The sequence below is a fragment of the Sebastes umbrosus genome, chromosome 20, assembly GCF_015220745.1.
Source record: "Sebastes umbrosus isolate fSebUmb1 chromosome 20, fSebUmb1.pri, whole genome shotgun sequence".
Classification (NCBI taxonomy): Eukaryota; Metazoa; Chordata; class Actinopteri; order Perciformes; family Sebastidae; genus Sebastes; species Sebastes umbrosus.
The window spans coordinates 4,125,547-4,140,509 of NC_051288.1; the positions used below are offsets into that span (position 1 = coordinate 4,125,547).

At 38.9% G+C, this 14,963-nt stretch overlaps 1 protein-coding gene across 3 annotated transcripts in view; it reads right to left on the reverse strand.

The window, feature by feature from the left end:
- The window catches only part of usp22 (ubiquitin specific peptidase 22), a 74,830-nt gene that overhangs the window by 18,492 nt on the left and 41,375 nt on the right, over nt 1-14,963 (reverse strand). Inside the window, exon 15 of one of the 3 annotated variants that reach the window (XR_005204780.1) lies at nt 6,051-6,251. The exons of the other annotated variants lie outside the window; for them this stretch is intronic. The gene's annotated coding sequence lies outside the window, so the exon portion shown is untranslated. Of the gene's footprint in view, nt 1-6,050; nt 6,252-14,963 lie in introns of those variants that run through there. 3 annotated transcript variants of the gene reach the window in all.

A 14,963-nucleotide genomic window follows, 5' to 3' on the forward strand; every position in this document is an offset into this window, starting at 1 on the left:
AAACATTATTTGCTAAATATCTGCATGATAGCATTGTGATTTTGAGCATGTTAGCACGCTGATGTTAGCATTGAGCTTGAGTGCAGCCACAGAGCTGCTAGCATGGTTTAAGGCCTTTGCACACCAAGTCTGTTTTTTTCGTAAGCGTTTTTTGAATTCGTCATCCAATACAAATCGTTAAGCTACTCGCACACTGAGTCCGATGCGTTTTATTATTGTCTTCATTGCAAAAATTCGCAATACGAGACAAAACTGAATTAATTATGTGGGTGCCATGCAATGTATACCGCTGGTCCCCGACAGGGTTTATGAATGAATGATGACATCGGTAAGAAGCTATTGTTTAGCACAATCACTACTGTCTAATCTTTAGTACATCCTTTGTTTTGCGACCATCCCCGATTCCGAGCTGTTCTGCAAACACCTGCCACAATCTATCATTAAATTCCGCATCTCTGTATTCTTTTATTTCTTTATCGTAAAGTGCTGGGAGATGTGAATCAGTTTATCAGACGTCATTTTGCTCTGGGTGGTCAAACAACCTTCTTTTGGCTTTTGATGGATGCGAAAAAAAGCAGAAACTCAAACCTATTCCGAAAAGTGACCAATGACGGACTTAAGTTTCAGAGTCGGTGTGTAAACATGATTGACACAATGAGGTCATATTTATTTTTAAACGTGCGAAAATTTCAGACAAAAAGGTGTGCAAAGGCTTTTCGACTGTGGGTCGGTGCTGTGACTTGGAAAATACACATTCTGAAACACAGTGCACAGTGGCTTGTCCAAGGGACCTCCGTGACAGAGCCACACCTGGTTGCCAGGAGATTTATCAATACTGCAAAGCCTCTATAGTAATAAGGTCACCCGCCATATGCTGCTGGTGTCAGACTCACTCCGTCCCAGTAGGCTGTATCGGTCAAGTTAGAAGCCATCAATCAGTGCAATCAAAAGAGATGAGGGGCCAGACAAAGCTTGTCCCGGGAGGTTACTGCGGAAAATGATTTGTCATGGCACCGTCTCTGTGCTGTCACTTCTAGTAGTATTTGTAGCAGGGTCAGCCCCATCTTCACTCACAGGTCAAAATAGGAACACACACTCGCAGACGCACAGACATAAGCTCCTCACACTATTGTCTGAGTAATGCATAAGGTGATGAGGGTGACCAGCTCTGCATCAAGGAGTCATCCAAGTTCCTACGCCACTTAGTCTCAGTCCTGTGTACTCACAGGAGGCAGGGAAAATGGTCATTACATTACGTCAAAAACAGTCTTTAGCCATGCGCACTGAAAAACTGTGTAGGTGTGGGTTGCAACAAGTTTTTGACTGTGTCATATATATATAGCGTACAGTGATAGTCATGTAACTTTGATGGAAATCACCTGCCGTAACGTTGTAATTGATTCTCAAAGAAACCCGTGTTCAAGTTTTCTCTGCCTCCTGTGAGTACACTGGGTTTTCACAAAAAAGGATTGAAATTAATTGGAACATGAGCCAGAACTGAGATACCCGGCAGACTAAATCTGGGGACACACCAACCCGACATCAGAGAACTGGCGGCGATGAAGGCCGCCTGTTGCGTCGCCTCACTTCGCCTTTGTTTTGGCTGACAAGTTGCACTCGAACACGCCGCAAAGACGACAGCCGACGGCCAGTTAGCGCATGCGTTCTGTGTCTGCGTGAGAGGAAATAACTCTCCACACCAGCAGGTGGCGGTAGTCTGTATTCGTCATTCAAAAACGGAACCTGGAAGACCGAGGACTGCGGATATAAAAGTTGTTGTTATGATACGTACATGAACACCAATTGGCGTTTGGCGACCATTTTCACACCACTCTCACTCACCACTTAGATTCATTCCAGATGGCCATGTCGGCGTGAAAATATCTTTGTATTGGATTGATCAGATAAGACATAGGCTCACTGCTAACTTCCGTTTCTCTTCTTGTGCACTGATTCGTTCAACATGTCACGGGCAAACAAGAGCCGACAGTGCAGGACACACCGGAAAAAACTAGGCTGACGGACACTCACCGACGGCACTAAACTGTACAACAGCTGACCGTTGGCTTTGTTTGTCAGGGCCTTAAGTGGCCTAGGAACTTGGAGCGTGGTAAAACGGACACTACACATACTGACCTTGACCAGTGGACTGTGTATGTAATAATGTGACATGTAATAATGTGACACATCAAGACCAAAGGCTTGATGTGTCACATTATTACATACACATACATATGTCTGAATTGCAATTCGATTATTACATGTACAGTAGAAAACCTGTGAATGACCCTGAAACAGGCTGTATCTTTCAGTACATCTGTGAATACTAGAACCTTCAAGCCTGAAGTACAACAACTTTTCTCTCATCATCCACAGTTAATTACTTTTGTTCCGTCCTCTCTCTCTCTCTCTCTCTCTCTCTCTCTCTCTCTCTCTCTCTCGTGCACAGCTGGTGAAGAATAATATGAGCTGACACATTTTACACCCACCCAAACTCAACAGAGCTGAAATGAACTGAACCATGCTGAAAGGAAACACACTACGCCTGCCATTGCCGCCGGCTATTTGGACATACTTAATGGACTTAATGTACTTAATGGACCATTCTGATGCTTAGTAGATGTTGAAAAGACGGTTTGTGCCAAAAGCAGTGTAAATGTAGCACTAAAAAGGACAGCTGAGGCAATGAGACAGCGCCCGTAGTCTCTGCTTCCTTTGTAATTTTGTGAAATCAAGACCTAATTATCTCTCTGAAATGAGGTCGTGTTCTGACTAAAAGTCATTTGGGTCGACACGGCTCCGGCTTTGTTCGCTGGGCGCGATTCAACGCCAAATGCGAAAAAGGGGCACTTGTCCGGATTTCTGTCTGGTTCCTGCCACACTGTATAGTGTACAGATGAGAGGAAGAAGCGGAGGAATGGGGGAAACCTCCGCCTTCTTGCGCTCCGTTTCTCTTTTGGAAACACAAGTTAATTTGCGAAGGGCTAGAACGTGCACTCCTGAGGATGCACCGTTCAATATTATCTATGTATTTGTGGTATCCTCTGCTTGTTCTTGCATGGAGAGGGTTGCGTATCTCACTTTCTGTGTCCCCTCACGAAACCAAAACCAGTGTTACACACTCACTGGGTGGCCATCTATGTTTGTTAGATACACTCTCAGAAAAAAAGGTACAGAGATGCACTTGAGTTTGGGTTCAGGTTTAGCAACAACAGGTGCAACTTTGTAGATTTTTAAGTTATGATCAGGAGCCTATTAGACTGTTATCAGGCCATTAAATGTGCGTTACCAGTGGTTATAAGGCTCATAGATGTGGGTCAGAAGGGCCCTGCTACACCCACTGGTAGGTTTCGTCATGTATTCACATGATCGATCACAGAAAGAAGGAATAAAAGAAGACGACAGCGACGTCTAGCTACCGTAGGAATTATGACAGGAGCAAGAGCGGAAGTGAGGAACTGTAATATAGACAGCATGAAACTCCATATGGGATGGAGGTCCAGGGCGATGGATGGGTCACAAAACACTGGGCTTTAAGCCAATAGACCGGGATTCGCATACGTTCTCAAGTGTTGAGTTTCAACTTTTCAAATGTAGATATTTTAAGCCAAGACACAATGCTTTTCCCTAAACTTAATTCAGTGGTTTTGTTGCCTAAACCTAAAGAAGCTATTCTGTTTCTGTTAAAAACGTAACATTTCATGCAGTTTTACAACGTGTTAGAAGGTTATATTTTTTCTTTCACTTTTACAATGTATTAGGCCCCTACTGACCAACATCTATGATGCTTATAGCAAACAATAACGCACCTTTAATGGCCCGATAACAGTCGAATCGAGTGAGGCATGAGTCATTCTGTTGGTCAAAGAAATAAAATGACAAGCTTGTTTCTGACGGTGTACAGCCATGGATATGTACTACTTTTCTGTGCAGTTACTTTGATCTATGTGCCTTGGAACTTACTATAAATTAATGTGATGACATCAATGTACAGCAAAACAACACTGTAACCGGTTTCTCCCAAAAGCCAAACAACCAAAGGCCTTTGTATTGTACAGACATGTTGGTAACCAAAACATAACAGAGACCTGTTGTATATCATTTTTTGGTACTATATTTCCCCCAGCTTACGTAGCTTATGTTTGTGTGATATAATGTCAGAAGCAGATGTTTATTTGTGACTCTTTATTGTTGCATAGAATATTATGTGATCATTGATTGTAATGGACAGGCCAATGTCCTTGTCTCTGCAATTAAAATGCAGGCCAGTTTCTGCTCCCGTGGTCAAACTTGTGTATTTGTGTGTCAGTGGATGTGCATATAGCCTGTGTGTGCACTATGTGTGATGACTACTGTTGGGATGTCACAAGAACTGATTCTAAAAACATCATGTTACTCGTTTTTCTACAGCACTGTAGGTTGCTGGCTCCAGACTAGTGGCGTCCAGTCATCTCAGGGACGATAGTAAATGTCCCTGATGATGCTACATTGTGAACAACAAATCCGTGTTGAAATCGACAAGAGGAGAGCTAGTAACGTTGGGCAACATTGGGCAGCACGGACCTGCTTGGCTAAATAATGCAGCTAACAGTTAACGTACAGAGGTTGCACTGAGTTATGATGTGTTCAAGCTCTATTCAATGAAAATATATTCTTATCATATTCTTCAAATATAATCTTGTAAAACTTTGTTTTTGGCGAAAAACTTGCGGCAGATCATGAGGGATTAATAATAAATTCGTAAAAAAAACAGCATGCAAACGGTAATAAAGGGGTGCATGTTGAAGTACATGGGATTTATTGTTTTGTTTTTGTTTTTCTACCGTGGTATTGAATTGGGTATCAAGAATCAAGTACTGGTTTTGGTATCAACTACTAAATTTCTGGTATTGTGAAATCCCTAGACTACTGTATATCTTAGAAAGTTCCTGGAATTGGAACTTCAAGGGCCGTTCCACTTTATATTTCCCTCAGGAATACAATCCTTGGAGGAGCTCCAAATTTTCCCCTGATCCCTGAACATATCACACAGAATACACTATGTTGTATACAGATGGTACCCAATGGGATTCAGTAAATTCCAGCATTTCTCAAGGGGCTGTGAGCTCCCAAACACAGAGCTGATAAATGTCATCATTAATTCTGTAACAACATAGCTCAAGGCTGGACAAAGAGAGGAGACCACACATGAGTTTACCAAAAAACTAAATAAATACAGCAAACAAATAAACCAAATGAAGAAAACCAAAAGGGAGGACAGAGGATATACTGTGTGTGTCTGAGGTTTAGGATCCCTTTTCAGACAGGGTCTTCCCATTTCATACCATAAAAGTTACGATTAGGAAATGTCTTAAGACTGTTTTCAAAATCACTTTCACCACACTAGTATTGTTAACTCACTTTGCAAGCATTGCGTTGGTGATTTGCGAATAGAAAGCTGTCTAGATGTTTGAATTTCTAGAGGTTAAAGCAGGCTAAATTTGGTTGAAAAGTCAAAGTATTTTAGACGTCTAATTAACATAATAACATTGTTTTAGCAGCATTTCCCACAACCAGTAGACCACTTTGCTGGGGTAGCGTTATCCCAAAGCACAAAGTTATTGTAACCCAGAAATCATCCATCCATCCATTATCTGTAGCTGATTATCCTATTCAGGGTCGTGGGGGGGCTGGAGCTGATCCCAGCTGACATTGGGTGAAGGCAGGGTACACCCTGGACAGGTCTCCAGACTATCACAGGCTGACACATAGAGATAGACAACCATTCACACCAATGGGACATTTAGAATCAACAATTAACCTGCATGTCTTTGGACTGTGGGAGAGAGTCGGAGAACCCGGAGAAAACCCACGCTCACACGGGGAGAACATGCAAACTCCACATAGAGGGGCCCCAAGCTGGATTCAAACCTGAACTTAGATGTCTAAGTATTTTGATCTCCAAATCACCAAATGAATGCTTACAAGGCACCTGCCGTAAAGACAGTTGTGTCATTTTGTATCAAGTTGTAGCTGAAAAGCAAAATCATATCAAATACATGTTTTCTTTTGATTTAATGTGGATTTATTTAGACATCCCCTGACATTGTAGATGTGGGTAAGGCTCAATTCAATACCATCCACACACGCATGAGCGCACATGCAGCAATACCTCAGATCACTTTTCATTTTCCTCTCTCGCCTGAGTCGCCTCCACATGACTCATGATTATGAACGCTGTGCCAATCTGCACTGCCGAGGATTCAGCTCCGCTGTGAAAAAAAGTAATGTATTCTGTAATGAATGTCGTGCTTGGGGGTGTTTTATTGTGGTGGCAGGTGAGAGGATGGTAATGAGGATTAAATGCACGAAGTAGAAAGTGAATTTTCTCATCCACCTCTAGCCAGCTAAGCACGAGTTTTGGGAGAGTCAATTTGTCAATGTCAATCTAAAAAATGGCAGCGAACGCAGCCCTCGTTCCCAACAAAAGCAAGGCTTTCATCCAGGAGACCACTGTTTGTATCCCATGTGTTACGTTTTACTTTCGCTTTACAATCAGCTGTTTGTTCGTGTCCTGTGTTCACAACGTCCAGTCACATTTTCACTGTAAAAACAGTCATTTTAAGCACAAACCTAACTACGTGGTTTTGGCTGCCTAAACCTAAGCAAGTGTTTTTGTTTAATTCACAACATTAAGCACATGTTTACTGCGACCGAAAATGACGCTGAGGGGTCTGACAAAGCGTCAGTATGTGACGAGTTGGGATGAGAACGTGTTGTTATGTTAAGAGCAACACAGAAGTAACATATAACCAACTTTTGCAAATATGGCACCGAAACAACAAGAAAAGGCTGCTGAAGTACTTTAGGTGTAACTATAAATGACATGTATTTATATCATATTTATATGTTTGTTTGTTTTCTGACCGACAGAGAAACCAACTAACAAAACAGCTTCTTGGTTTAGGTAACAAAACCACTTTGTTAAAAGATAACTTCTGTATTTTTCAAACAGGACCCTATTTCCCCATGTGTCTGTGTCTACGTGACTAATGGGGACAACAATTTCTGAAATTGATCCAGTATTGAGGGTGAACGCCGTATACACCATGTGACTTTTTCAATAAATAACCTGACAGAAAAATGACTCCTGAAAAATCTTTTGAAAAGTTCTGTTGCGTAACATTGACACAAAGTAGAACAATGCGAAGGTCAAATAGGCCAAACTAGAATCAGTGTGTGAAACAATTCATTCAGCACAGCTCACATGAAGTATACAGCGTGAGGTATTTGTACTGAACAGGATGGCGAAGCACAAAAGAAAAAAAGTGAAAAAGTGAATCCCCTTCAAGCCAAGAGTAAGTCGTATTTTCAGCTTGACCATCACAATTTTATTCTTTTTCTGAAATGTTTGAAACACACCACAAGGCTGGTGTTACAAGGCTCAGTTTCCGTGACTACAATGGCTATTCGTCATGCAACACTTACAGAGAATTCAATCTGTTAAAGCTCACGTTTTACTCCCCCTATTAATCATTCCAGCAGTGTAGGTGTCCATTTTTTACACAAAGGATGTTAATTCTCTCCATAAAACCTGCACAAAGAAGTTGTGAACACAACACTGACATATTATCTCTTTTTAGGTAGATATGGCTAAAGGGTTGGCAAACAGTTGCTGATAATTTCGCAACATTATCATTCATTTGGAGTTTGTGGTCACCTGATGAATCGAAGTCTCCTAAAACCCGGAAATGAGTTAGCATTTTTGCACTTCCGGTTCCTTTATTCTCAAAGTGAATGGGTTTTTTGAATGGGTTTTTAGTTAGATGCCTAAAATAAGGTCTGTGGTTAACACAAGCAGAAGAGATTTTAATGTTTTGGTCTATGATATAAAATACAACAGTAAATATGCCACTTGGGAATTTTGAAGCTTTTTATAAGTCTTAAAAAAGGCAGTTGCTAACGATTGAATAAATGAGACGACAAAACATCATCACACCGAAGACTAGTCCGCTTTTAAAGCCTCGTTGTGCAAACTCGTGCTCAGGCGACCGTGGTGTTAGTTTGTTTAGAGCTTATTTTCTGCGATAATCCAAAAACCAATCCAAATCCCATTGGCTTTTTGGAACCCGACGACTTCTGGGTTGGTCTAGATAGAAAAATACGTCATTCCTGCACCACTCTATACACTCTCCTTTTACCTCTGTTTTAGGCTCCACCAACTCTGGAGGGAAATATCGGGCTCTTTAACAGCTAACTGCTCCACTATGTTCACCAGCTCGATGCTAACTTTGTCTGCTATTTGGTGTGGGGCATGTATTGTAGAGTTTGCAGTAAATGTATGTCAACCGTATTAGCCAATAGCTCAATTTCAGCTGTAGTCAAAATTGTGTTGGACAGCAAAACACATGCATTGAAAGAAGGCTATTGATGTTGAAAGGCTTACTGGGTAGGCTATATCGATGGGTTGTACTGAAAGGCTTAAAAAGCGTATGCCTACATAGGGCTATACCGATGTTGCCGCATTGTTTTTCCAACCTCATGGGAAGCCGTACAAATAGCACGTCATTACTACGACATTCTGCGTGTCATGAGAACGCATTTTAGCCTATTCACATATCATTTGTACGCCTCTTTTTGCAAGTTATTTTTACAAGACACACAACAAAACTACGGTAACGGCTGCAGTTAGGTTTAGACAACAAAACCACTAAGTTAGGTTTAGGAAAAACATCACGGTTGGGCTTAAAATAAGTATGTAAACTAAGTAAAACACTTACAGAAACAATGTAACAGAAGTATGGAAAACACGTCACAAACGTCACTATAGTAACTACAAAATAACTCAACAATACTCTGGGACACTGACACCAGTCTCCTGGTTGAAAGTCCTGCGTTTGTTGAACCCATCCACCTTCCACACCCTCCCATTCATCATGAACAGTCTCTCCCACTTTTTATTTAACATCACTAGCTCTGAGCGTAGCGTATTTATGCAGAATGCCTTTACAGTGCAGTCAGTACAGACTACATGGCGTACAAATGACGTCAAAAGCAAAAACAGCTGTGTCATTCATTCGCCGTTTAGTGCACTCGGGTTGTTTTTTCTGACTTGCATCCAGAAATGAGTTTATAATCAAATACATTAAGAATACACTGATAGTACAATCGGTTCCATTTCCCCCTCATGCTTGAAAGTCAGTGCCAGACTGATAAAAGTGCTTGTAAAGCTTTTTTTTCTTCAGATAAAGGGCAATATGTTGACTGTACCTGTAGTTTGAAGTATTTGAAGTGAATATGAACACAACCACTATTAGAGATTAGAAAAGGTTGCTGTTTAACTTTCATACAATGATTAACATTTGGACCAAAGTATACTATGCATTTCTGTCCGTGTTATAGGTTGTGAATGGAAATTTTATTACGGTTCCTTGAAAAGTCGTGGAAAGCTTTCGAAATTTTGTCAACCGTGTTTTCCTCAACATGGCTGAAGTGACAACATACGTTTTCTGACGGTATTGCAACGCTGACGCTGAAGAAAGCTAATGTGGGAGCACAACACTGTCTGTTTGATCTAACAAAGATACCCTTGTGGGTGGAAACATTGTTCAGCGGTCTAGTAGAAATTTCGAGCACCGCACAGCATGTAGGCTCTCATCCTTTGATCAAACATGTTCATACACTTGCCAATACGCTCTTTCATCCCCTCCAAATCCTTTACCTGGGACTAGTTTCAGCCCAAACACCCTTATCTTTCACACACACTTCTTCATCTCCCCCTCACTGAAGTTTGAACATTTGTATTCTTGTCACGGCTCTGCCTCCCTGAATGAAGTTGTAGGATTAGGAATTATTTCTACGAGATAAAGAGAGTATAAAGAAGTGGAAATGGTGCATGTAAGCTTCTGTCAATCTATGGCAAAGTACACAGTGATTATAGGTTGGAAATTATTGTTGATCCTGCACTGAACAGATTGTCTTTTCATATATCGCCGGCTGTCTCCATCTAATGGTGTAATTCTGGTATTGTTTGAGTGAATGTGCTGTTATATAGAATTTACTGTGCTGTGGGAGTAAAGTGTTTTCAGTCTGATTATCATTCATGTTGTAAAATTAAGCCAGAAAAAGAAAATTTTACCCAAAATATTTTTGTGGTTCGCACTCACCCAAACCTAACTTTGTATTTATTGTGTTAAACTCTCCTGTGTGGGTTAAGAGCTCTAGAGTTTCCAAAACTAACAAAAATAATTCCCCATTAAATTAATCATTTGGTGTAAAAAGTACAAATATTACTCTTTGTTGACGCAAATATTTCAGTAAATCAAGACTTTTTGGAATATATTCGTCTTCAACTCAAAATGACAGATTTTTTTAGTCATGATTTGGCCATTTTTCGTTGTTCTGTTTTTTTACTCATGTGAACTGATTTCCTTTTTTCCTCTTCTGAATTTGACTACCCATCTGCAGAGAGTCTATTCTGGGTGTTCAGGTTTCTGTAGGTGGTTGTTTTGTCAGAGGTGTGATCCCGTAATCAGAACAGACTTAAACGATCCTTCCTCTTTGTGAGTTTTTCTGATTCATCATTTTTTTTTTTTTTTTCGACAAACTATACTACTTTTTTTTTCGACATACTATGCTATGACTTTTTTCGACATACTATACTATTCTTTTTTTTAAATTTTCGACACACTATACTATGACTTTTTTTCCGACATACTATACCATGACTTTTTTTTTATTTTTCAACATACTATACTATGACTTTTTTTCGACATACTATACTATGACGTTTTTTCATGGGCAGTAATTGTACATTTCAAATATGCATGTTGTGACATGTCATATATGAGTGTATGTAGTTTAGTTTTTTTGGCACCAATTTATGTTATTATGAAGACCTATTTTTGTAAATATGCATGTACATTTTTTATAAAATAGTTTTTTCCTGCATATTTTCTATTTTCTTTCTTTTCTTTCTTTTTTTTCTTTTACTGCTGCTATGTTGCCCACCCATTCATTCTTACTAATGACAAACCTATAGCAAAAAGAAACATATAATGATAACGCTACGCAAACAAAATGGTTGTATGTGTGTGTATACCTAACCTTAATTTTATTTTATTTTAATTTTTCTTCTATTAACAAAAAATATAATTTGATTTATAATATGAATACATTTGACCTGTGAAAACCATGGTTTTCTATTTATATTGTTTATACTGTTTTTGTTCATCCAACAGCACATTTTAGATTTCATCATTACATTTTTTTTATCGAAGATATTCTAGCTAATCTATAACCTTAGCACAGGTTAGAGTAAATGTAAAATGTCAAGAAGCTTCTGGTTTCACTGTGACTCAACAGTCTGCCAAGTCATAATTTGATCTGTGCTTCCTCAAATTCAACTTCTTGATTTTCTTCTTGATTTGTTTTCTGACTCAAAGTTGCATTCTGATGATTTACATACAGATGTCTCACTTATTTACCGCATACTTGCTCAGCTGTAGTCCTGTATTTTTAATCACAAAGATGAATTATTTGTTAGTATCACTCCAATTAAGTGTTTTTAAATAGCGTTGATTTAATATTTTGGAGAAAGATTTTATCCGGGTTTGGACTGGTCTACTGCAGCAGCCTTGTCTCCTAAAAATTACGTTCCCAGGACAGTGAAACTGTATTGTCAATTACGTTTCGAGGGAAACATATTTTCCCCCCCGGATTACGTTTGCTTTTGACGGATCACAAATATGTTTCTCATCGAAGTTCGTGGAAGTCTGGATAGGGAGGAGGTTGGGGTTTATGGATGGGTCAAACAAACACAGGACTTTCGCCAAGGAAACCGATGTTTGTGTCCCTTGTGAAGCGAAAAGTCAACATTTTAATGTTACGTACGTAAGTTACCTAACAAACATTTATTTTAAGCCAAACCATGATCTTTTAGTTAAACAAGTGATTTTGTTGAGTTTTTGTTTTGTTTTGTTTCAATTTAGAATCGTAACCACGTGTTTAAAACATCAACCATAATCCAGGAGAAAATGTGTTTCCCTCGAAACCAACCGTCTCCTAAAAATGACGTTCCCATACAACTATTGTGAATTACGTTTTGAGGGAAACGTATATTGTCTTGGGTTACGTTTGTTTTTGACGTATCACAAATACGTTTAAAATGACAGTCTGCAAAAGTCCGCGTAGGGAGGAGGTCGGGTGGTGGATGGGTCAACAAACACAGAACTTTCGCTCAGGAGACCGGTGTTCAACATGAAACTAAAAGTTAATGTTTACTTTTAATAATTATATATTTTTTTACTAAACCTAACCAAGTAGTTTTGTTGCGTTTTTGTTGTGTTTTGTTTCAATTTCATAGTCATTTTAAGCCAAACCATGACGCACCAACAAACCAACAAAGTAGTTCTGCTGCGTTTTTTTTGTTTGGTTTCAATTTACAACGTTAACCACATGTTTAAAACTGTTTAAAAGTGTGACTGTAGTCTGGGAGAAAATACGTTTCCCTCGAAACATAATTGAGAATGTAGTTTAGTTGTATGGGAGCAGGATTTTTAGGAGACAGAGTTGACTGCAGAGATCCAGGGTCAGTTCTCGAGAGCTGCATCTCTAACTTGTTTGTGGGTGGGAAGCCATTGAGGGATCATGTCCTTATCAATGTTTATTAGTGACTTCTACTGGTTGATCATAAAAGTCAAAGACATTTTATATATTATATAAACTACGTGTATCAAACGACAACTATCAAAGTAGTGAATGATTCATTTGAATTCATGGTTCATCATTAATGTCCATAATGCTGTGACTATTTATCTCTTTAATACTCACACGTGTACCGGCACGACTGCACCTGCAGTTGCTAATTGTTTTAAAAGTCACAAAGCAGAACCAAATGTATACGTTGTAAAACAAAACTAACACCTTTAATGACTTGACACACCAGAATTTCCGGTATCTTCTAACAGCTGCACAACAAATCCTCCCCCGAAAATCTCAGAGTGACAAAGTCAGTGCACTGTTTGAAACCTATGAAGTGCTTTTTGTTCTTGATATCTGATTTCCTCTCTTTACTTTACTTTATACACTTTGATTTAGATATAGAAATACACTACATAACTACAGTAGGGTATAGTTGAGCAAACAGGCACTGTGTGAGACTTAGTTTTATTTTGCTATTTTACTATAATAGTTTTATATGGGGCTGCCACTTTGTTTGAATGCTACGCAGATCAATTTGCAATGATTAAGGAAGTTAAAATGAAGATGTGCAGGGCTTAAATATGAAAAAAATAAACTTTTCTATACCTATAATTGGACCAAAATAAATCTCTGGTTATTTCTGGCTCGCATCTTTAACATCCAGGTGTTCATGCTCTGTTCTATCTACTCTAAGCTGCACATGGCAAGAAGGATCCTAGTTCCTATGAAAACTGAAGCACAGCTGAAACACTGAAATCTGGTCTTGTGCTCAGTGTGAGAGTAAAACTCCTGATGTGAAACTGCCCCAAAGGTTTCACACTGATGTCGAGAAAGTTGGTTCAGTTACATCTTCCCATTCAAATACTGTTAGACACCCTCAGCAGCACAGTAATATCTGCCAACACTATGAGTCACTGTGGTCAATCTGCGTACGTAGACTAAGTCAGGGCTCTGCCAGCGTTACTTTTTGAAGACTGATACAAACACTTTGTGAAAAAAATGGAATAAACTGAACGAAAATGAGTTGCATTAGCATTCTCCCCTTTTAATAAAACACACTTTTAGAAGTGGAATGATAAATTGAACTTGATCAACTGTGTTGAAGAAAACAAAATGCACCTGTGAAAAGCTTTTCAGTAAGTAGAACTTTTTCACAGTAGACAGTTTCACTTGTCATAGCAGGAAAATTACATGTGTGAGTAATTAACAATGTCTGAGTTCCATTAAGTGTCCCATAAGCTACCCCTGTGAGCCTGCATGCACGATAACAGGACCATAGAACTGGAAAACCTAAATGAAATGCAGTCATTGTTATTAATTACAACTATGGTTTTCCTGCTAAGACGTGTCAAAATCCTGTTACAGCAAAGTGGCAAAGAGAAATACATTCATATGAACTCTGGGATACTAGGCATGTGGGATACAAAGTGGAAGGTTAGTATTCTATTGATATTTACATTATATTGGGAGACGATTTATATTTTTATGCATAAAAAAAACCCAACCATAAAGCTAAAGCTACACAGGAATGGCTTCAATACAAAAATGTTAATTTTATGTTTTTTTTAATTACTACGTCTAAGCAAACTCCATCTGCCAAAGAAGGACAAATTGCTGTGCAATATGCTGCCTTCCACTGTGCAATCCTCAGAAATATAGTCATTACTTTTTTTTTAAATATCTTTATGAGAGCTACAAGTTCTTTCAATATAGTCATGGTCATAGAGCAAATATATATATATTTGTATTCTGGGGATATTGTGCCTATGCAGAGGGTAGTTTCGTTTATTTATTGACTACACTGAGGGTGTTTTATGTTTTAATAATTTATTTATTTTTTGTGTTGAGTTGAATGTGCTACTTATTTTGTACTGTAGTTACCTTGTGCCTTCTCTACTTTTTCTTTTCTTAAAGCTGACTCTGTGTAAACTGCTCAGAATTCGGTGCAAATGGCAAATAAAATTCTTGAATCTTGAAATGTGTCTGAAAGCTTCAGGGAAAACAAGTAAGTGGACCTTGAGATGGGATTTTTTTTTCTTCTTTTTTTTGGCAAATCGATGTTTCCAAGGTCAAAAATGAACCCGCTCAACACTGGTAATGTTCTGGAGGCGCCAAATCAAGGTCCAGATTTGTGGCAGGACCTGAAAACTAATATGAAACTTGACAGAGCTTTACATTTTTGTAATTATGGAGGTCCATTTGTAGAAATTTGTTTTTAAATTGACAGTTAAGTATCATTTCTGTTGATCATATAGTCAAAACTTCCTTATTACTGAACATGT